Source organism: Leucoraja erinacea, chromosome 3 (assembly GCF_028641065.1).
Source record: "Leucoraja erinacea ecotype New England chromosome 3, Leri_hhj_1, whole genome shotgun sequence".
Taxonomy (NCBI): domain Eukaryota; kingdom Metazoa; phylum Chordata; class Chondrichthyes; order Rajiformes; family Rajidae; genus Leucoraja; species Leucoraja erinaceus.
Genome location: NC_073379.1, coordinates 11592528 through 11616139, shown reverse-complemented (window position 1 = coordinate 11616139; position 23612 = coordinate 11592528). Strand labels below are relative to the sequence as shown.

The 23612-nt window shown below is 46.6% G+C and overlaps 1 protein-coding gene across 1 annotated transcript in view; it reads left to right on the top strand.

Annotated features, from left to right (window-relative positions):
* Window positions 1-5780: 5780 nt before the first annotated feature.
* Window positions 5781-23612, top strand: part of LOC129695275 (leukemia inhibitory factor receptor-like) — a 128300-nt gene continuing 110468 nt past the window's right edge. The window contains 1 exon segment of the mRNA XM_055632070.1: window positions 5781-6046. The gene's annotated coding sequence lies outside the window, so the exon portion shown is untranslated.

Here is a 23612-nt window from a genome sequence, read left to right as displayed (position 1 = left end):
GTGAAAAACTTGCCCCTTACATTCCCATTAAGTCTTTCCCCTCTCAGTATCCATTAAGATTCATCACACCCCTGTAACGGACTGTTCGAACTCCTTCCCTCTGGCAGACGTTACAAGGCCTTCTACGCCCGAACCACCAGACTCAGAAACAGCTTTATTCCAAGAGCTATAGCGGCTCTGAACCGGCCCTGCTGAGTGCCCCCCCCCCCCCCCCCCCGGACTGTCTCCCTCGGATGGTCACGACACACAACTTATTTATTTATTTTACTTTTTTCTTTTTCATCGGTTGGAGCTGCATACTAAACCTCATTGCACTGACGTGCAATGACAATAAAATATATTATTATTATTATTATTAAACCTATGTCCTTTGGTTCTGGCTTTCCCCACCCTGGGAAAAAAAACTGTGACCGTTCACCTTTTCTATGTCTTTCATGATTTTGTATACCTCCACAAGTTCACCCCCTCCGCTTCCACTACTCCAGGGGCAAAAGACTCAGCTTGTCAAGTTTCTCCTGAAACCTCAAACCTTCCAGGCCCTTCAACCCAGAGTCCGAGCCGACCAGCAATCAACTGCACACGAGTTCTATCCCGAATGTTAGGGACAATTTACAGAAGCCAATTAACCTACAAACTTGCATGTCTTTGGGGTGTGGGAGGAAACTGGAGCACCTGGCGAAAACCCATGCGATCACGGGGAGAACGTACAAACTCCGTACAGACAGCACCTGTAGCCAGGATCGATCCTGAGTCCCTGGCGCCGAAAGGCAACAACTTTACCGCTGCGTCACAGTGCCACCCTTGTTAATGACTTTATTCACCTTTTCCAGTTTAATACCTTTCCTGTAATCAGGTAATAGGGTGACCAGAACTGTACATTGTGCTGCAAATGTGGCCTTACTATCATTTTGTACACCTGTACATGACATCCGTCTTCCCCTACTGAATAGCCTGATCGATGAAGGCAAGTGCGCCAAATGCCTTTTTCACCATCTTGTCTACTTTCCTGGAAATATGTACTTGCTTCCCAGGGTTATCTGTTCCACAATATTCCCCAGGGCCCGACAGCAGTCCTGAACAACTATCTAACTCATTGGAGACCCTCGGACTACCTTTGATCGGACCTTACCGGCTCTATCTTGCACTAAATGTTATTCACGATATTCTTTTCATGTACCTGTACACTGTGAATGGCTCGATTGTAATCATGTACCGTTTTTCCATTGACTGGTTAGCATGTAACAAAAGCTTTTCACTGTACCTCGGTACATGTGACAGTAAACAAATTACTATTTTTACCATTTACTGCTTTGTCTTTGCATAAGGTAACACCTCTCATATTTCCTAATTAAATTATTTCTGCCGATCCTCAGCCTATCTGCCCAGTTGATGAAGATCTCAGATAGTCTTCCTCTATACCACCAGTTTTGCTGTCATCTGCAAACCCTCCTTCTCCCCACTCCCATCGGGCAGAAGATACAGAACCTTGAAAGTGTGCACCACCAGATCAAGAACAGCTTCTTCCACTCTGCCATCAGGCTTTTGAACAGTCCTTCCATAAGCTAGTGTACCGTCCGATTCACCTCTACCCCATTGCGGACATTGGACTTTGTCTCTGGAACAAAGTCTACTCTGATCGGTGAAATATTACAAAAGTTATTCGTCTGTCATTTGCCGGGTCGGCGACGCCCCTTCCGGCACCTGCTGTCAATCACCGGCGGCGAGAATAAAGCTGAAGGAGCGGAGTGAGCAGAGTGTGGGCTGTGTTCCGCGGGCGGCGGCCACCACAACGAGCCGGGCGCCGATGAGTGCAGCCGGGGTTGGGAGCCACTGAGTGCGACATGTGCAGGGGACGGGAGCCGCTGAGTGATTCCGGAGCCGGTCAGTGCGGTCGGAGCCGGGTCAGGGTGCCGCTGAGACCAAACACCTCCCTCCCTCCCCCCACCACCACTCCCTTCCCCCCTACCACACACCCCCTCCTTCCTCCCACATACACACCCTCCCCTAACCGCACAACCCCCCTTCCCCACACAGACCCCCCTCCCTACCACTTCCGCACACTCCGCCACACACAGCCTCCCCCACACACCCCCTTCCCCCCACCGCACCCCCCCGCCACACACCCTCCCCCATACACACCCTTCCCCCACCCACACCCCCCCTCCCCCACCACACCCCTCCTCCTCCCACACATCCCCTCTGATGCAAGACTGATGCAAAAAAGTTAATCAACTCCTCTGCCATTTCTTTATTCCCCATTATCACTTCTCCTGCATCATTCTCCAGCAGCCCAACGTCCACTTTTGCTTCTTCTATGCTCTTTATATAACTGAAGAAACTCTTGCTATCCTCTTTCATATTATTGGCTAGCTTACCTTCATATTTCATCTTTTCCCCCCGTATTGCCTTTTTAGTAACCTTCTGTAGTTCTTTAAAAGCTTCCCAATCCTCTGGCTTCCCACTAATCTTTGCTATGTTATACGCCTTCTCTTTTAGTTTTATTCTGTCCTTGACTTTTCTTGTCAGCCATGGCCGCCTCTTTTCTGCCCCTAGAGTCTTTCCTCCTCTTCCAGATTATCCCAGAAATTCCTGCCGTTGCTGTTCCACCGTCATTCCTGCTATAGCCCCTTTCCAGTCAACATTGTCCAGCTCCTCCCTCATGCCTCTGTAGTCCCCTCTGCTCAGCAGCAATACCGACACGTCCGATTTCACCTTCTCCCTCTCAAATTGCAGATTCAAACTTATCATGTTGTGGTCGCGACCTCTTATTGGTTCCTTTACCTTGGGTCCCTTGATGCGGTACTGAGAACTAAAGATCTATGCTGAGAACTATATTCTGCACTCTGTATCTTCCCCTTTGCTCTATTATTGTACATGCGTTTAACTTGACTGCATTTATGTATGGTATTAGCTGGTCTGATCATGCAAAACAAAGCTTTTCACTGTACACTGCACCGTGACAATAATAGACCAAAACCTAGCAAGGTATAATAGTCATAGATTCCTTCCTCCCCTCCTTACACGCTCACTCCCATCCCCTTGTGTACTCCATCATGTACTTTGTGCCTTCTCGTTTCGCCATCTTCCCCTCCCTGCATCCTCCCTCTCTCCCTTCCCTTTCTACTACCCCTGTGCGCTCCCTCCATGGTCCATCATGCTGCTCACCTCTCGCGCTCTCTCCCTCACACGCTCTGCCACCTTTGTTCGCTCCCCTCACCCTCCACCCCTCATCCTTACTCCCCCACCCCTCATCCTCACCCCCCCTGCCCTCATCACTCTCCCACCCCTCATCATCCCCCCACCCCTCATCCTCTCCTTCCCTCCTCCACCCTCATCCTTCCTCCCCAATCACCCCCCATGCTCACCCCCACCCCTCATCCTTTCTCCCCCACCCCATTCACCCCTCATTCTCACTCCACCCCTCCTCTCCTCTCCCACCCCTCATTCTCACTCCCCCACCCTCCTCACTCTCCCACCCCTCCCGCCCTCCCCCTCAACCCCTCTCATCCTCACTCTCCCACTGCCCCATCCTCACTCCCATCCTTCCTCCCCCACCCCATCATTCTCACCCCCACCCCTCCTCTCACCCCCTCCTCATTCTCCCCCTCATCCTCCCCCCCCACACCCTCATCCCTCACCCACACCCTCCACCCCCCATCCTCATCCCCACCCACCCCTTACCCTCACTCCACCCCCTCTTCCACTCCACTCTCCCCCCACCCCTCACCCCCCACTCCTCACCCCCTCACCCCTCACCCCCACCCCTCACCCCCCACCCCACCCAACTACCCTCCCACACCCCACCCCACCCACACCCCTCACCCCCACCGCCACCCCCCCACCCCCCACCCCTCACCCCCCACCCCCACCCCCACCCCCACCCCCTCACCCCTCACCCCCACCCCCTCCCCTCATCACCCCCACCCCCCACACCACCACCCCCACCCCTCACCCTCACTCCTCTCCCCCACCCCCCCCCCTCACCCCCACCCCTCACTCACCCCACCCCCCCTCACCCCCCCCCCTCACCCCACCTCACCCCCCTCACCCCCCCGCCCACCTCACCCCCCCCCTCCCACCCTCCAACCACCCCCACCTCTCCCACCCCATCATCCCCACCCACACCACTCACTCACCCCCACCCCTCCTCACCCCACCCCCCCCTCCCCCCTCCCCCTCACCACCCACCACCACCCACCCCACTCCCCCTCCCTCCCCCCTCACCACCCCACACCCCCCCCACCCTCACCCCCACCCTCCCCCCACCCCTCATCCGCACCCCCCCCCCACTCACCCTCTCATCCCCCCACCCCCTCTCACCCCTCATCCCCTCCACCCTCCCCACCCCCCTCACCCTCACACCCCCCCCCACCCACTACCTCACCCTCCTCACACCCTCACCCCTCACCCCTCACCCCCTGCCCCTCCCTCCTCACCCACCCACCCCTCATCCCCTCACTCACCCCCACCCTCCCACCCTCCCCCTCACCCTCTCTCACCCCTCCTCACCCTCACCCCTCCTCCCCTCACCCCTCATCCTCACCCACCCCCCACCCCTCACCCACCCCCTCACCCCTCACCCTCCTCCCCTCACCCTCACCCCCTCCCCCACCCTCACCCCCACCCTCACCCTCTCACCCCTCCCCCTCACCCACACCCCTCCCACCCCCCTCATCACTCCCCTCACACCCCCTCACCCTCACTCATCCCCCATTCCCATCACCCTCCCCCCTCCCCCCCACCCTCACCCTCACCCACATCCCCCCAACCCCATCCTTCCTCCCCACCCCTCATTCTCACCCCTCATCACCCCCCCCCCCTCACCCCCACCCTCCCCCCCGCCCTCACCCCCCCCCTCACCCTCACCCCCACCCTCACCCCCTCACCCCCAACCCCACCCTTCACCCCCCCACCCCACCCTCACTCACCACCCTCACCCCCCACCCCTCCCCTCACCCCCCACCCCTCACCACCCTCCCCCCACCCCCACTTCACCCCACACCCCCCACCCCCACCCTTCACCCTCACCCCCACCCTTCACCCTCACCCTCACCCACACCCATCACCCCCCAACCACCCCCCCCTCACCCTCACCCTCCCCTTCACCCCTCACCCCCACACCCCTCCCCACTCCCCACCCACACCCTCCCCCTTCACCCTCACCCTCACCTCACCCACCCTCCCACTCACCCCCCCCTCACACCCCCACCACCCACACCACCCCCACCCTCACCCCCCCCCCTCCTCACAACCCAAACCCTCACCCTCCCCCACCCACACCTTACACCCTCCCCCCCCTACCCACACCCCCCCCCATCCACCATCCCCCCCACCCTCCCTCCCCCTTACCCCCACCCCCCCCCACCCCTCCCCCCACCCTCCCTCCCCCCCCCTCACACCCACCCCCACACCCCCACCCTCACCTCACACCCACCCCCCTCCCCCCACCACCCCCACCATCCCACCACCCAATCAAAGATTACCCCACCATCCCTCTCAATCTTCACCCCCTCCCCCGCGCGCTCCCCATCCCAAGATTATAGAGCTCCCCCTCCCCAATCTTCGCCCCCCCCCGCCCCACCGCGTGCCCCCCCCCCCAGTGCCGCCCTCACCTCCCGCTCCCCTAGTGCCCCCGCGCGTTCCCAACCAAAGGTTATAGAGGAGCTCCTCTATAATCTTTGCTCCCAACCGTCCCCCACCCGCCCCACCGCGCGCTCCCCCTCCCCAGTGCTGGTGCCGCTCCACCAGTGCCGCGCGCTCCACCAGTGCCGCTCCCCAGCGCCGCGCGCTCCACCAGTGCCGCTCCACGCCAGTCGGGCCGCTGCGGCCGTGGGGGACGGATGGGTGTCCTGCTGTCTCATCGTCCTTTCGCTGCCGCTGCTGCTGCGCCCAACGCCGGGCCCTCGCCCTCACCCCACCCGCCTCTCCTCTAGTTCCTGCCCTGAACGGTCCCGCCGCCTCTCCTCTCCTCTCCCCTCGGTGCCGGACGGCCGACCTAGGTTGGAGCTCGCTGACGCAGACTGTCTCCATGCATCCCCGCTGCCCGGTGAGTTAATGCTTCGTTCGACGTCCATAAATCCCCAGGCATGGGATCCGCGGCCACGTTAGACGGCGCTTGTAAGTTGGTTGCATGGTCGGAGCTGGGACGAGACCAGATACAACAGGGAATCAAATGATGAAAGACCTTATACTTCACTGTACTTGTGTGTGAGTGTCCATATATCACAATAAATAAGCTCGGCTTAACCTGACTGGACTTGGCAGGCTATATGATACTCCTGTGTAGGAAGGAACTGCAGATGAAATGCTGAAAGTAGACACAAAACACAGAAGATAGACACAAGAAGCTGGAGCAACGAACTTAGCGGGACAGTCTACATCTCTATGGAATAGGTAACATCTCGGGTCGAGAAAGACCTTAGAGACAAGAGAGAGAGAGACTATAGATGCTGGGACATGGAGTAGGAAAACTGTGCTGCATTTGTTCAATTGTTGCGTGTTCTTGTATTCCAACGACTACGCTTGTTTTTAAGTTAAAATATACTATATAGAATTGTAACATGGGCATGTTATCAAATGACAGCAAACAAATTGCTTGAGAGACTCAGCAGGTCGGGCAGCATCTGTGGAGGCAATGGACAGTAGGTTTCCAGACTACACTCTATGTCTCTGATTGTTACATTTTCCTACAGTGTAATGATGACTAGACTTGTTTTTTTTAAGTATAAAATTGTGCCAGCAAAATACTGCAATCCAGAGCAAAAAAAAAGGTTTCTATGACTAAATTAGTGTATTTTTTCGTATTAGAACGATTGTGCTTGTTTTTTAAGTTGAAATTTAGAATTGTAATATGGGTAAGCTAGCAAATGCTAGCAAACAAAGTGCTGAAGGGGCTTGGAGGGTCAGGCTGTATCTGTGATGAAAATGGACATAGGAAAGGTTTCCATACTGTAAAGTTTAGAGATACACCACGGAAAACAGGCCCTTCCACCCACCAGGTCCATGCCATCCAGCGATCAACCCGTACACTTACACAATCCTACAATTTACATTTATACCAAGCCAATTAATTAACCCTCAAACCCGCATGTCTTTGGATTGTGGGAGGAAAACGGAGCATTCGGAGAAAACCCACGCAGGTCACGGGGCGAACGTACAAACTCCAAATTGACAGCGCCCAGTCAGGAACGAACCCAGGTCTCCGGTGCTGCTGTAAGGAAGCAACTCTACCGCTGCGCCACCGCGCTTTATGACTGTAATTGTTGCATTTTCCTACAGTTTTAAATTATCCAAAATAATTAACTTTTAGGTCAAGGTTTGAAAACGTTTAAAATAAGTGGACTTCGGTATTTGAACCTCAGCATGTTAGGCTGCTTTGTGAGAAACGAAAGGTGCCTAAAACAGTCTGACTCTGGCTGTAATTGTGGATACAAGGAACTGCACATGCTGGCTTACATAAAATACACAAAGTGCTGGGGTAATTCAGCGTGTTAGACAGCATCTCTAGAGAACAAGGATAGGTATCTGTACCTGTTTTTTTTTTAAATGTATAGAATTATAAAATGGGCAAGCAGCAAATAACTGCAAACAAGATTAAAAAAAAACAATGTGTTAGAGAGGCTCAGGGTTAGGCAGCATCTATGGTGGGAATGGACAGAAGAAAGATTTCCATACTGTATGACCCTAATTGTGGAGGAGGGAACTGCAGATGTTGATTTAAACCAAAGATGGACACAAAATGCTGGAGTAACTCAGTGGGACAGGCAGCATCTCTGGATAGAAGGAATGGGTGATGTTTTGTGTCGAGACCCCTCTTCAGACTCTAATTATTACTCTTTCCTATATTAAAATGCTTACGCTAGTTTTAAGCAAAAATATAAATATAAATTATAAATCAGGAAACCAGCAAATAACTGTAAATAAGAACAAAGAAAAAAAATGTGCTGGAAGCACTCGGTGGTCGGGTAGCATCTGTGGAGGGAAATGGACGGATGACTTTCTAGGTTGGGACCCATCTTCAAATTGAAGAAGCCCACCCCAAAAGGTTGCCCATCCTTGTTCTTCAGAGAATCTGTCTCACCTGCTGAGTTACTCCAGCAGTTTGTGTCTTTTTTCTGTTACACCAGTTGTTGCATTTTCCTACAAATTTAATTTTAGCTTTAAAATATTACATTTTAAGTCAAGGCGTTAAATCATTTCAAGTAAATAGATTTGGGAATTTGAACCTCGGCAAGGCAGGCAGCATCGGTAGATGAAAGAAAGGTTTTCCTGTTGTATGATTCTATGACTCTAATTAGTCACAGAGACATATTCCACAGGAACAGGCCCTTCAGCCCAACTTTCCCATGTTGGCCAAGCTACCTAATCTACACTAGTCCCATCTACCTGCATTTGCCCCATATCCCTGTAAACCTCTCCTGTCCAAATGGCTTTTAAATGTTGTTATGGTATTTGCCTCCACTACGTCCTCTGGCAGCTCGTTGTGTGTAAAAGTGGCACCTCGGGATCCTATTAAATCTTTCCCATCTCACATTAAACCTATGTCCTCTGGCACGATTTATTCTCGGTACAAAACTGTTCATCTACTCTATTTCTCTCTTGTTCGTATACACATCTATGAGAACACCTTTCAGCTTCCTGCACTAGCCTGCCCAACTTCTCCCTGTAGCTCAGGCCCTCACTTCCTGGCAACATCCTCGTATATTCTTTAACATTTCCTCAAATGTTTCCTTGCATCCTCAAATTGTTACGTTTTCCTACATTGTAACGATGACTATGCCTTTTTTTTTTAAAGTGTAAAATTTTGCCAGAAAACGTGCAGAAAAAGGTTTGCATGCTCTATTAATTGTTGCATTTCCCTGTATTACAAATATTATGCCTATTCTAAGTTGAAATATAGAATTATTCAGATTCAGATTTAGATTCAACTTTAATTGTCATTGTCAGTGTACAGTACAGAGACAACGAAATGCAGTTAGCATCTCCCTGGAAGAGCGACATAGAATATGATTTCAATAAATAAATCTATTTACATGCATACAGTCATAGTGTTTTTCCTGTGGGAGGATTGTCGGGGGGGTGGGGGGGTGATTGGCAGTCACCGAGGTACATTGTTGAGTAGTGTGACAGCCGCAGGGAAGAAGCTGTTCCTGGACCTGCTGGTCCGGCAACGGAGACACATGTAGCGCCTCCCAGATGGTAGGAGGGTAAACAGTCCATGGTTGGGGTGAGAGCAGTCCTTGGCGATGCTGAGAGCCCTCCGCAGACAACGCTTGCTTTGGACAGACTCAATGGAGGAGAGCGAGGAACCGGTGATGCGTTGGGCAATTTTCACCACCCTCTGCAGTGCTTTCCGGTCGGAGATAGAGCAGTTGCCATATCATACTGTGATACAGTTGGTAAGGATGCTCTCGATGGTGCAGCGGTAGATGTTCACCAGGATCTGAGGTCACAGATGGACCTTCTTCAGTCTTCTCAGGAAGAAGAGACGCTGGTGAGCCTTCTTGACCAGAGTTGTGGTATTGTGGGTCCAAGAGAGGTCATCGGAGATGTTGACCCCCAGGAACCTGAAGCGGGAAACACGTTCCACCTCCGTTACGTTGATGTGGATGGGGGTGTGTGTGCCGCCCCTAGACTTCCTGAAGTCTACAATGAGCTCCTTGGTCTTCTTGGAGTTAAGGGCCAGGTTGTTGTCAGTGCACCATGCTGCTAGGAGCTGGACCTCCTTCCTATAGGCCGACTCATCGTTGTTGCTGATGAGGCCAATCACCGTTGTATCATCTGCATACTTGATGATGGTGTTAGTACCATGTACAGGTGTGCAGTTATAAAATCGGCAAAATAAAAAGTGCTGGAGGGGTTCAGAGGGTCGGACAGCATCTGTGGTGGCAATGGACAGAAGAAGGGTTTCCATACTGTAAAATTGTTGCTCATTATCAAACTGATTGCCAGTTTTAAGTCAAAATATAGAATTGCAAATAGCTGTAAATAAGAGCAAAAAGAAACCCTTCTTCAGACAGATGTAGTAAGAGGGTAGAAAGAGACGGGGGTGGGGAGGGGGAGCTAGGATGATAATTGTTGGGATCATTCATGTTTTTAAAATCAACACCCCCCCTGCATTATAGGTGTTCTGGTTAATCTGGAAGACTGATCATTCGTTATTGTCTTATGTGCCTATAAAGAGCGTAAATAGTGTTTAATTGGCATATGCATGAAACGGAACAATAAAATTCCCATTTGCTGCAGCTTTACAGGCACATTAACGCAATAAAACACAAATTAATATATAATAATGTCATGCAATAAATTAGTAATACAAGGTAACCACACCATAACAGTGCAAAACGGAAGTATGCAGTGGAACTAAAATGAAGACCGTCGTGGTTTGGTGCTGAAGTAGGATTGTGGTTAGGGTTTGCAGTGTGGTTTATGAGCCTAATGGTTGCCGGGAAGAAGCTGTTCTTGAACCTAGAAATCATGGGTTTCTAAAGCTGTAATAGAAAGAATTTGGACAGATATATGGATAGGAAGGGACTCGAGGGACCTGGGCCAAATACAGATAAATGGGATTAGCTCAGAGTGCCAAAATGGTCAGCATGAACAAGTGTGGGTCGATGGCCTGTTTCTGTGCAGTATAGCTCTAATTTCATTGTTCTCTGGTCCCGATGCATATGAATGTCACTCTCCAGTATTCAAAGGTAGACAACAATGCTGGAGAAACTCTACGGGTGAGGCAACATCTAAGGAGCGAAGGAATAGATGACGTTTTGGGTCGAGACCCTTCTTCAGACTGATGTGGGGGTTGGGGTGGGGTGGGGGGGGGGGGGGGGGGGGTGGCGGGAGCGGGAAGAAGAAAGGAAGAAGTATTCTGTAGTATTATCTCCCTACATCTACATTCCTTCCTCTGGCTTCACAATTTGCATCTTTTCAATCCTTTCGTCGCAACTATTTTCATCTGTCCTATGTCCAACCATCTGTATATCAACTGCCCCTGCCGCCGCCTATAATAATAATAATAATAATACATTTTATTTATTGGGCGCCTTTCAGACATCTCAAGGACACCTTACATAGATTAACAGGAATATAAACATATAATCAGAATAAAATAAATAATAAAGACATCACAGAAACACAAATTAAAAACAGAATTCAGTCCAAAATCAAAAAATCAAAAACACAATGCCTATGTTCATGTGTTACTATTTTAAGGTGCAGATTGACAGATTCTTGATTAGTAAAGGTGTCAGTTGTGGGGAGAAGGCAAGAGAATGGGTTTGAGAGGGAAAGATAAATCAGCCATGATTGAAAGGCGAAGTAGACGATGGTTGAATGGCCTAATTCTGATCCTATAACTTGTGAACTTGCCAGGCTTTGTCCTGCCCCTCCAGACAATCAGTCTGAAGAAGGGACCTGACCCGAAACATCACCTATCCATGGTCACCAGAACTGCTGAGTTACTCCAGCACTTTGTGTCTGTTTTTGTAAACCAGAAACAGTTCCTTGTTTCTACACTTTAGTATTTTGTTCTTTATTTTATTTTTGTTCAGAAATTGATGTTGTCAGCAATTACAAGTCAGAGTTTTGTGTTTAAACCAAAGCAGGAATGTTTGGTGGTATTTCTGCAGCATGTTTTTGATATTTATTCAAGTCAATTCCATTCCTGAAATAGTCTAGTTTATCGGATGTCACGTCAGTTGTGTATGCAAGGCTGAAAGAGGCCATTTAAGCCTGCTTGTCCTTGCTAATGCTCCCCTGGATCTGCCTCCCGTCTTATCAAGGTTCAGCAGCTGCATTATTTTGGTTCATTCTCCCCAGTGCTTATCTATACAAACATTCAACTATGTTGTCTGTGGGAACGAGTTCCCTTTTCTGGGTAAAGCTGTCTAAATACCAAACATGATTTCTTGCTGACAGTCTTGTATATATCATATATCCACTCCATTTTGCTTTTTTCCAAAATTGGAAACACGCACACTGCCCCTGTTTATTGACTCTGCCTACTTGCGCCACAGAGTTGCTTCAGCCTACCTTTCAAGAGAAAATATTACTGTGTGAAATCATCGTGCTTCCTCACCGAAGAACAGTTGTCACACTTCAAGGAAAATTAATGCAATTGATAATGTTTTAAAAGCATTTCCCATCATTTAAATGTCATTTGCCGGAATTAGTTGGTGCTGGATATATTTGACATGGACCTTGTCACACCATAAATATCTTGACATGTTGCTTTCTTTCTCAGTAAATCATCTTTCCCTTAAATGTTTTTGGCCTTTACCCCAACCACTCAATTATATAGGTACCTGCAACCATGTTTCAGTTTTAGAATGTCTTCTCTTTTGGATTATAAAAGTTATGGTGTCCAGTTTTAGATTCCCCACAAGTACAATAAGTGTTCTACCATAACTTCTCATCATCACTTTATATCAGTCCATTTTTCTAAAATAGCTGTAGGGAAATTCTAACTTTTTAAAATTGATTAAGAAGACAGCAGCAATAATTATGAATGTCCTAATCATGTATCTGTCCGTTAGGGTACATAATGCCAACAAATTCCTTTCTATACTCTGTTTAAGAAGGAACTGCAGATGCTGGAAAATCGAAGGTAGACAAAAATGCTGGAGAAACTCAGCGGGTGACGCAGCATCAATGGAGAGAAGGAAATAGGCAAAGTTTCGGGCCAAAACCCCTTTAGCCCGAAGCATTGCCTATTTCCTTCGCTCCATAGATGCTGCCTCACCCGCTGAATTTCTCCAGCATTTTTGTCTACATTTCTATACTCTGCCCAGTTTTAGCCCTTTCTCACACCCTTCCTTTCTTTGGTGATTAAAATGATCGTCAAAGTATTTCTAAATGATTCTGAGACTAAGGTGTAAAAAAAATTCAGATCATCTCATATATTATCTTTAACATAGAAATATAGTAAAATAGGTGCAGGAGTAGGCCATTTGGCCCTTCGACTCAGCACCGTCATTCAATATTATCATGGCTGATCTTCTAAAATCAGTACCCTGTTCCTGCTTTCTCCCCATATTCCTTGATTCCTTCAGCCCTAAGAGCTAAATCTAACTCTTTCTCAAAACATCCAGTGACTTGGCCTCCACTGCCTTCTCTGGCAGAGAATTCCACAGATTCACAACTCTCCAAGACCTTCTGACTATAGAAATATCTCCTGAGGGAAATTCTTCTCATTATGTGCATTATCTGCATTGCTGCTTATTTTGCATATCTCTCAGCTTCTCCCTCAGCCTTTTTTGTCCATGGAAAACAAACCCAGCCTTTCCAGTCTAACCTCGTACTTATCTTTTGAAATAATATCTGCTCCATCTTAGGCAACGTTCATGTGTATCTCCCTCTCCAGTGCAATCGTGAACTGCTTAACCAGAAGCTTAACACATTACTTAAGTTGTGATTTGACTGATATTTTGTATGATTGCTCTTGTATTCTGTGCTAATGAAGACAACAAACCTGTATGCCTTGTCCACCATCTTATCTATTTGTGCTGCTGCTTTCAGTGATACTTAGAAAAGGACCAAAGCCCTCTGATTCTCAGTACTTCCTATGACATTCCATTTGTTCTTGCACATCACAGCTTTATCTGTCCTAAAATGGGCGGTATGGTAGCACAGTGATAGAGTTGCTGCGTTACAACAGTAGATACCTGGGTTCAATCCTGACTATGGGTCTGTCTTTACGGAGTTTGTACGTTCTACCCGTGACCTGCGTGGATTTTCTCTGGGATCTCCGGTTACCTCCCACACTCCAAAGTGGCTTGGTATAATTGTAAATTGCCTCTCGTGAGCGTAGGTTAGTGTTAATGTGCGGGGATCACTGGTCAGTGCGGACTTGATGGGCTGAAGGGCTCGTTTCAATGCTGTATCTGTAAACGAAACTAGACTAATCATTGTGCTTTACGGAGTTAATGAGCATATTTTAGATTTATTTTAAGAGAAAACGCAAAGTGTTTTTTGAATGTAAGATCAATTTAATTTCTGTATTCTCACTATATTAATTATGATGATTTGGCCTAAAAACTTGCTTCTGTTTTTTGTGTTAGATTTACCTTGGTATTCTTTTCGTCAAGACTCTAAAACATTTAAAGTAAATAGATTTTGGTATTTGAAACTTCTCAATATTTGTTTTCTGACCCCATTGGTTGTAGTTTCCAAACTCCTGTTTCGGTCAATGCACCACATTCTCTTTCATATTAAATGGAGATAACAAAATTATTTATTAAGCTCTTGATTTTGAGGTTGTGCCCACATATCTGCATTGAAAGATTAACAAAATTCTAATGGGACTGGCAATCATTCCATGAATTGGATGGCATTTACAAGGCTGAGGGGCGAGCGAGGCTAGCTGGATGACCTTTTAATGGAGCTGGTATTGATGTAATTGGTCTTCCTGTACTATATTAGAGCTAAAGAGTATTTCAGCGTGGAAATGGACCCTATGGCCCAACTTCTACATGCAGATCTCTGGTTCCATTTTCCTGCATCTGGTCCTCATCCCTGTAAAGCTCTCCAAAAGTCTGTTAAATATTGTAATATTACCTGCCTCAACCAGTTCCTCTGGCAGCATGTTCCATATATCCACCACCATCTGTGTGACCATCTTGCCTCTCAGATTTTATTTAAATCTTTCCTCTTTCATCTTAAGGCCTCTCTCATGTTAGACCCCCCTGGGGATAAAGACTGTAACCATCCATCTTGTCAATGTACCTCATGATTATATAAACCTCTTTTAAGTCACCCAGCAGCCTCCTTTGCTGCAGGGAAAATGGTTCCAGTCTATTCAAGCTCTCCTTAAACTGAAGCCCTCCAGTCCCAACGATTCTTGTGAATCTTTTCTGCACTTATCCTAGCTTAATTGCATCCATTATGCAGTACTGCACAGAATATTCCAGATGTGTTCTCACTAATGTTTAGTAGAGCTGTAAGATGATGTGCTAACTCTTGTTTTTAATGCCCTGATGGATGAAGGCAATCAGGCGACATGCCATCTCTACCGCCTTGTCCATCTGTGTCACATTCACTCTGTCTGTCCTGCCGTAGTTTAACTTCCCAAAATACATTACTTCGTGCTTGCCTAAATTAAATTCTATCTCTGCCATTCCTTTGCTCATTTTCCCAATTGATCTAGGTCCTGCTGTAACCTTAGACAACCTTCTTCACTGTCCACCGCACCATAAACCTTGGTGCCATCAGTGAGTTGATTACTCATTCTCATCCAAATTGTTAATGCATAGATTATTTCAGTGTTTATGATTTCTAGATGTCGATGTGGAATTTCCAATGAGAGATAAAGTACCGTGGAAATGTACTCAAATGGATGAGTGTATCTATTTGTGTATTTAAACCCTTTCTCAACTGTACATCGAACATAGAAAAGTACAGCACAGGAACTGACCCACAATGACCTAGCCAAACATGATACCAAGATAAACTAATCCCCACTGCCTGCACAAGATCCATATCCCCCCCCATTCCCCGCAAATCCTTGAGCCTCTCTCAAAGCCTCTATCATATCTGTCCCCACTCCTGGCAGCACATTCCCGGCACCCACCATCCTCTGTGTTTAAAAGCAACCTTGCCCTGCACATCTGCTTTAAACTTTGCCCCTTTCACCATAAAGCTATGCCCTTTAGTCTTTGACATTTCCAAAAGGTTCTGACTGTCTACCCTACCTGGGCTCATAATTGTATGTACTTCTATCAGGTGTTCCAGAGAAATCAATCCAAGTTTGTCCCACCACTCCTTGTAGCAAATACCCTCTAATGCTGTTAGCCTTCTGGTAAAAATGTGAATTGTTTTTATTGCAAAGGAATAATTTTCTAGCATTGTGCAGCTGTGATTTCCTTCGTCAAGGGAATTCAAGCATTAACTGCCCAGAGCTTTTAGACTAATTTATGTGGTTGGTAAATTTTATGTGCTAATAGCAAAAGATTTGTCATGAGTTCCTGAAGGGTATGATCTGCAGTTGGAGTCCATAAACCTGAAAATTACCTTAGAGTGTAAACAAAATTTACATTTCAACAGAACCATTCATATTATTGGGGATTAAAAATGCTGTTTATCTTATGAAAGACATCTGAAATGTGATAATGTAGGAAATATGCAGCTAATTTATACACATAGCTTCTACAACAATACAAAAAGTTTTAGATTAGATTAGATTAGATTAGATCCTTTATTTGTCATTCAGTCCTTACGGTCTGAACGAAATGTCGTTACCTGCAGCCATACATACAATAATAAACAACAGAACAGACAGTAAATAATAATAATAATAATAACTTTATTTGTTAAGCACCTTAAAAACAACCAAAGCTGACCAAAGTGCTGTACAGAAAAAAGAAAACAAGCAAGACATCATAAAACAGGCAGAACAACAGAACATACAACTAACACGAGGCGCATAAATTACATACAAAAATCCAAACAATAAATTAAAAAACATAAAACACAAGTACGAACAACGCAGCAAAACCAAGCAAATAAAGTTAATAAACAATTCAACACCTCACTGGTCTACAAAGGCCATGGAGAATAGATATGTCTTCAGGAGTGATTTAAAAACAGCTAGAGAAGGGGCCTGTTTAACGTGCAGAGGCAATTCATTCCACAATCTCGGAGCCGACACAGCAAAGGCACGGTCCCCTCTGAGCTTCCGCTTAGTCTTTGGCTCAATCAGGAGCAGCTGATCATCTGACCTGAGAGAGCGGGAGGGCGAATAAGGGTGAAGAAGCTCAGATAGGTAAACACAAATTAACATCCACCACAGTGAGTCCACCAAACACCTCCTCACTGTGATGGAGGCAAAAATCTTAGGGCTGCTGTATCTTCCCTCCTCTTCTCCCTCTGCGCTGAGGCGATACCCCACCGGGCGATGGTAAGTCAGTCCCGCGGCTCACCGAGCTCCGCGAACGGGCCAGTTCAAACTCCGCAGCCCGGGGGTGGTCGAAGCTGCCGCCCTGCAGTCCAGCGGACGCAGCTGTTGACGATGATGTCCACTGGCCCGCGGCCGAACCCCAGACTCAGGCCGCCGCCGCCAGAACGCCGTCTCAGACACCGCTGTACCGTTCCAGCCCCGAGCCGGGTCACCCTCACGTGAGCGCCGTTCCACCATCGAGCCAGGCCGCCCTCACGGGAGCGTCTTAGCCCCGCGCCAGGCCGCCCTCACGGGAGCACCGTTACCCTCGAGCCAGGCTGCCCTCACGGGAGCGTCTTAGCCCCTCGCGGGAGCGCCGTTACCCTCGAGCCAGGCCGCCCTCACGGGAGCGAGCCCAGGGCGAGTCCTGACAGGCTCTGCCTCCGGAGCCTCGAGGTCGCCAGCTCCGCCATTAGGCCTCAGCGCAGACGGAGGCAGAGAAGGGGGATATGACAAGAAAGTCGCATTCCCCCGAAGGGAGAGACAGAAAGCCCTGTTTCAACCCCACACATAACACAAACCTAAAAACCAAAAACTTAACTAAACAAGACGAAAAAAAACAACACAAAAAAGTAAAAACAAATGGACTGCAGGCGAGCCGCAGCCGTTCACCAGCGTCACCATTTACTTGCAGATAATGCAGATAATGCTTTAGTGGTTGTTACTGCATTTACTCAAGTGCATTTGAACAGATCAATTCCAGCGTAGCCATGTTTGTGGAAACAAAATTATTAAAGTTTACTTTGTGAAAATGTGGCAGCTGTTTAAATATACATTACTCTTGTAATTTTTTTTCATTGTGACTGAGCCTTTTGTGTTTAAAGTCTACCTAGTTCAAATAGTGTACCTTGGAGCTGAATGCCATTATCTCGGCTCAGATAAAAACAGAAACTGATGGAAACACTTGGATTGTGGGCACTATTTGTGGAAAGTGAAACAGATAATGTTTCAGGTTAATTAAATCAGATTTCCAGCATTTGCAATTTCTTAATTTTTATTGTCGGAATGTTTATGATAAGTTGCTCTGTGCAAATTTCGAAGATAGTGCAGGCGTTCAGGTGGATGAGGGGGGATGTTATTTATAGAGGAATATAAAATCATGTAGGGCAAGGGTTCCCAACCTGGTGTAAATTAATCCCCAGAGGGTAAATTTCACCTACCCAGGGGGTAAATTTCTTGATTCTGGATTTATACATATTTTTTCTCATTGACTGACTGTTTGGTTCTGGTATACCGGTATCTGTTCACCATTAGTTGTTCATAAGTGAAATAACACTGTTGTGTGCTATTAAAGTTGACCAGGGTAAATGGGACGAAAAAGGTTGGGAACCCCTGATGTAGGGCATGGATAAGGTGAAATGCACATCAACTTTTCCTTCATAGTAGGGGAATCAAGAACTAGAGGGCAAAGTAAAGTGAGAGGGGAAATATTTGAAAGTAACCTGGGGTACATAATTCTATATATCTTTGATCATTGACTGATTTGATCTGTCATTTTCAGACCTTACCCTTCCACATATCTCTAGTCTCCTTCTCCCCTGACTCTCAGTCTGAAGAAGGGTCTCGACCCGAAACGTCACCCATTCCTTCTCTCCACAAATGCTGAGTTACACCAACATTGTGCGTCTACTGAGGGACAATTGTTTCACATGGAGTGTGGTACGGATATGGAACAAGCTGGTAGAGTAAGTGGTTGGGCATGTACAATATTTAAAAGACATTTGTGCAAATATATATGGGAAGGGAGGGAAGGTTTAGAGGGATAGGGATCAAACTCGGAAAATGTGACTAACTTGGATGGGCACCTTAGTCAGCTTGATGAGCCGAAGGGCCTGCTTCCATTTGGTATGACGCCACGATACTATGACTAATTATTGTGATCAATGACTGCTTATTTTTAAGTCAAAATGTAGAATTGTAAAATGGACAAGCCAGCAAATAATGGCTACAAAATTCAGATTTGTGGGTTTTCAAACTGGCTAGATGGCTACACAGCAAACAGAAAAAAAAACACATTTATCTGGTACCTTTCATGCCCTTTCAAAACACTCAGAATAGCTTTAATGCCAGTAATGTAATTTTGATGAAACACAATCACTGTTGTAATGTGGAAAGCATGAGAGTCAATTTACTTGCACAGACTTGCACAGAAAGCTTAACATCAAATGCTATATAATTTGGTGAAAGGAATGTTGTTCTGATGGGAATCTCACTGAGTACCATAATGCAAACAGGTTTTGTGAACAAGGTTGGATTATTATTAATGTAAAAGCGTTTGTTTGTGGGATGTGGGTGATGTCTGCAACACAATACATTTATTGCCCTAACAAAATCAGCTCAATGCAGGGTGGAGTGGAGTCACGGATTTGCCGTGGTTAGAGATTCGCGTAAAGGGACGTCAATTAGTTAATTGGGTTTTGGACAAGTTGCTATCTTGATCATTTCTTCCACTGAGAGCTCACATATCATATTGGTGTGGTTTGTTGCTCACCAAAATGTTTTTTTTATTAATGGTCCACAATCTGTTTATAATATCAAAATGTACAAAATGTTTAACCACAATCTCATTGCTTATCTCACTGCTTATTGCTGCATGTGGGGTAGGAGATTGCAACCTTCACGTGGTCCGCCCTGTTTCAACGAATGCAATCAACCTGGCGTGCACGATTAAATAGAACAAGTTGTCCTACAACTTTCGGCTCTGCACGCCATACGCAAGAAGAAGAAGATTGCTGCATGTACTGCAATGCGGTGAAAATCTTTGCTTTGCAGTCAAATCAAAGCATACTCGAGTACCACAGGTAGTTTATAAGAGAAAATAAACAGTGCAGGACATAGTGCTACAGCTACAGAGTGAGTGCAAATATGAAGTGCAAATGCAGTAACAGGAAATTTGAATTGGAACGAGAGAGGTGGAGTGGTTGGTTGCAGGGAGGCCGATTTTGCGTGATGGATTGCGTGATGCGTTCACAACTAGATACATCGATACATAGAAAATAGGTGCAGGAGGAGGCCATTCGGCCCTTCGTGCCAGCACCGCCATTCATTGTGATCATGGCTGATCGTCCCCAATCAATAACCCGTGCCTCCTTCTCCCCATATCCCTTCATTCCACTAGCCCCTAGAGCTCTATCTAACTCTCCCTTAAATCTATCCAGTGATTTGGCCTCCACTGCCCTCTGTGGCAGGGAATTCCACCAATTCGCAACTTTATGGGTGAAAAAGTTTTTTCTCACCTCAGTCTTAAATGGCCTCCCCTTTATTCTAAGACTGTGACCCCTGGTTCTGGACTCGCCCAACATTGGGAATATTTTTCCTGCATCTAGCTTGTCCAGTCCTTTTATAATTTTATATGTTTCTATAAGATCCCCCTCATCCTTCTAACCTCCAGTGAATACAAGCCTAGTCTTTTTAATCTTTCCTCATATGACAGTCCCACCATCCCAGGGATCAATCTTGTGAACCTACACTGCACAAGGATGTCTTTCCTCAAATTAGGAGACCAAACAGATATGGTCTTACCAGAGCCCTATACAACTGCAGAAGAACCTCTTAACTCTTATACTGAAATCCTCTTGTTATGAAGCTCTGCAGTTTCTCGTGGCCTTGGTCAGAGCAGTTCCCATACCAAGCTGTGATGCATCCCAATCGGCTGCTTTCTCTGATGCATTTGCAGACATTGGTTGTGGGTCATTGGAGACATGCAGAACTTTCTTAGTTTACTGAGGAAGTACAGGCGTTGGTGTGCTTTCTAGGTCATGTTGTTGATATTCATGTTCATAAGTTCATGTGACAGGAGCAGAATTAATCCATTTGGCCCATCTGCCATTCATTCACGTCTGATCGATCTTTCCCTCTCTACTCCATTCTCCTAGCTTCTCTGCTATTGTTGGACCAGGCCAAATTCTCAGCATATTTTCACCAGGAAACTTGAAACGCTGGACCTTCTCCACTTTCGTAACATTGATGCAGCCTGAGTGAGACAAGTGCTCCATCCCCTTTTCTGAGAAAAAACAGATGCCAGAAATGGTCCTATTTGTCCATACGGTATGCTGACAATGTTAGCATTCAACGTGCATCGCCAAAATTAACAAACATTCAAACCTGATAGCATAAGACTTCTTAGAGTGTGTAGAATGGCAATGATAAAGCCCTAACCCATGGTACGAGTTCATTCCAAGAGCTCTCCTGAGTTAAAAAAAGAATCAAACTCGTGGTAAGCACGGAGAATTAACGTAGCGGGTACGTCGGAGCTCGGGGACGTCTCTTAACGCTAACGGCAGGTACTCGGGGAGACTCGCTAATGGCAGGTAAGCTCGGGAAGACTCGTGAAGATTTTTCAACATGATGAAAAATGTCTACTAGAGCCCTGAGTACCGACGAGTGGCCATTACCGTAAATCTCCGACTTCGAATCAGGGCAAACTCGGGAGAACTCTTGGAATGAACTCGTACCGTGGGACACGGCTTATACAGGGCATCAAGGGCCATTCTGATTGCTGATTCACCAGTACTCCAGCTGCTATTGAGGGTAAAGCATTGTGTACAACACTTATGTAGGCACAGAGCCTGCTGCATTTCTGAATTTGGTCTCAGGACCTTTTTAGTTACAGACCAAACAGTGGGTAAGATCCCACTTTTTAATCTGATTTGGGAACATGGACCGATGGGGATGGCAGGAGGAGGTGGGAGATGAAAATAGGCCTGAAGTTGTTTAGCGTAGATCAGTAGTGGGGATGAAGCCTAGCAGTATGCGCAGAGATTGGCACTGTTTGAAAGACAGATTAGCTGCAAAGTGGGGAGAATTATGTAGCTGGCAATATTTATCTGTGGTGCGGAGGTGGGACGTGTGTGTCTGGCCTTGATCTTTTGTGAATGTTGAAGTCGTTTACCTGGTGGGGAAGTGCTCAAAAATATAGAGAAGTAGGGTGCTTAACATTTGGGATTCCAGTTTGGTTCTGTGCGGTATGAAGATCTCGTTGTACCAGGTCAACTTCATCCCCTGCATTGTTCCAAAAGGAGGTGCAAGGTGGATATCATCCCAAATGGTGTCATGGGAATCCTGACAGGATCAGGGGGCTGCTGATGTGTGGAAGGATCCAGTCAAATTTTCCAAATGACCCGCTGAGTTACTTCAGGACTTTGCGTCTTTTTTTTTTAACACAAGTAGTATTCCTCTATTCTTCACCAGAATTAGATCCAATTTGTATTGAAGAAAGATAGACACAAAATGCTGTAGTAACTCAGCCGGACAGGCAGCATCTCTGGAGAGAAGGAATGGGTGACGTTTCGGGTCGAGACTCTCCTTCAGACTGGGTGTCAGGGGAGAGGGAGACATAGAGTAAGGTGTGAAAACACAGATCAAAGGGGACGATGATCAAGGAAAATTTATAATGGTTCATTGTTAGCTGAATGGAAGTTGACAACGAGGCATGCAATCAGTAAAATTAATCAGGAGGACAGGGAGAGAGGGACAGCAAGGATTACTTGAAGTTAGAGAAATCAATATTCATACCGCTGGGTTGTAAGCACACAGCAGAGAAGCAGGGCCTTGCCTTTCATTAGATTTCACTGAGGAAAACTAATTCTGTTTAATTTGAAAAAGAACACATTTCCAATAAATATTTACTTGACATTGTTATGACATAAATACAATTGAACATTGTGATCTGTTTTGTAACTGAGGTTTGTCTTTTGCAGTAACGTATGGCAGCTAAGATAAATCAGGGTTTTAAAGTCCTTTTAAGCGGCAGGAGAGGTTCCCCTCTTCCTCTTCAGATTGTTTTCATTCTTCGAGGGTGAACAAATGCCTCGCTCATTTACAAAAAAAAAAGAAAGACTGTAGATGCCAAGCAAGTCAGAGAGCAACTGTGGAGAGAAACAGAGTTAACGTTTCAATTCATTGTCCTTTCATTTGAATTAGTCCAATGAAGAGTCATTGACCTGAATTGTCAAATCTGTTTCTGAAGGGAATTTGGAGAAAGATGAATAAATGTGATTTGGAATTATCTACCAACATTTATTGTAAATGCAGCACAAATATGTCAGTTAGGAATGTAAATGGAACACTGGAGCCTTTGTATGAATATTAGAATAAATTAGTCTGGCCAGCGTTCATTTAATTCCCAAAGGGTGTAGTGATGGGCACTCACTTGGGCACAAGCTATGCCTAACTTTTTGTGGGATATATGACGCAGTTTTTGTTTTGGTCTTACTCGGGCACACTCTGTCAGCTTTTTTCTGGTACAGTACATCAATGCATTCTGGTGCCTTGTTGTTTTGCAAGAGGCTGCACCATTTTCATTATTTGTGCTTCCATTTTCACCCTACACTCACTACACAGTCAGATTCTGAGTCTTCCTTTTGTCATCGATCTCTATCTCCATCTCAGGGGATAGCCTAGCTACGGACATCCATCTTGACATCTGACATCTTGCCGTCTGACACAACTATTATGACAACTCTTTGCCCAACCATGCCGCTTATAAGGACTCTTTAATTTCCCTTGTTGTTCTGGCTCTTTTGTATTTGTTCTGATGATGAGATTTTTAGTACAGGTGCCATTGAAATGCCATCCTTCCTTATCGTGGCTTTCCCTCTGCCATGATTAATAAAGCAGTTGACTTCATCTCCATTCTTGCATTCTGCTCTTATCTTCTCTCCTCTAGGACAGATCAGGTTAG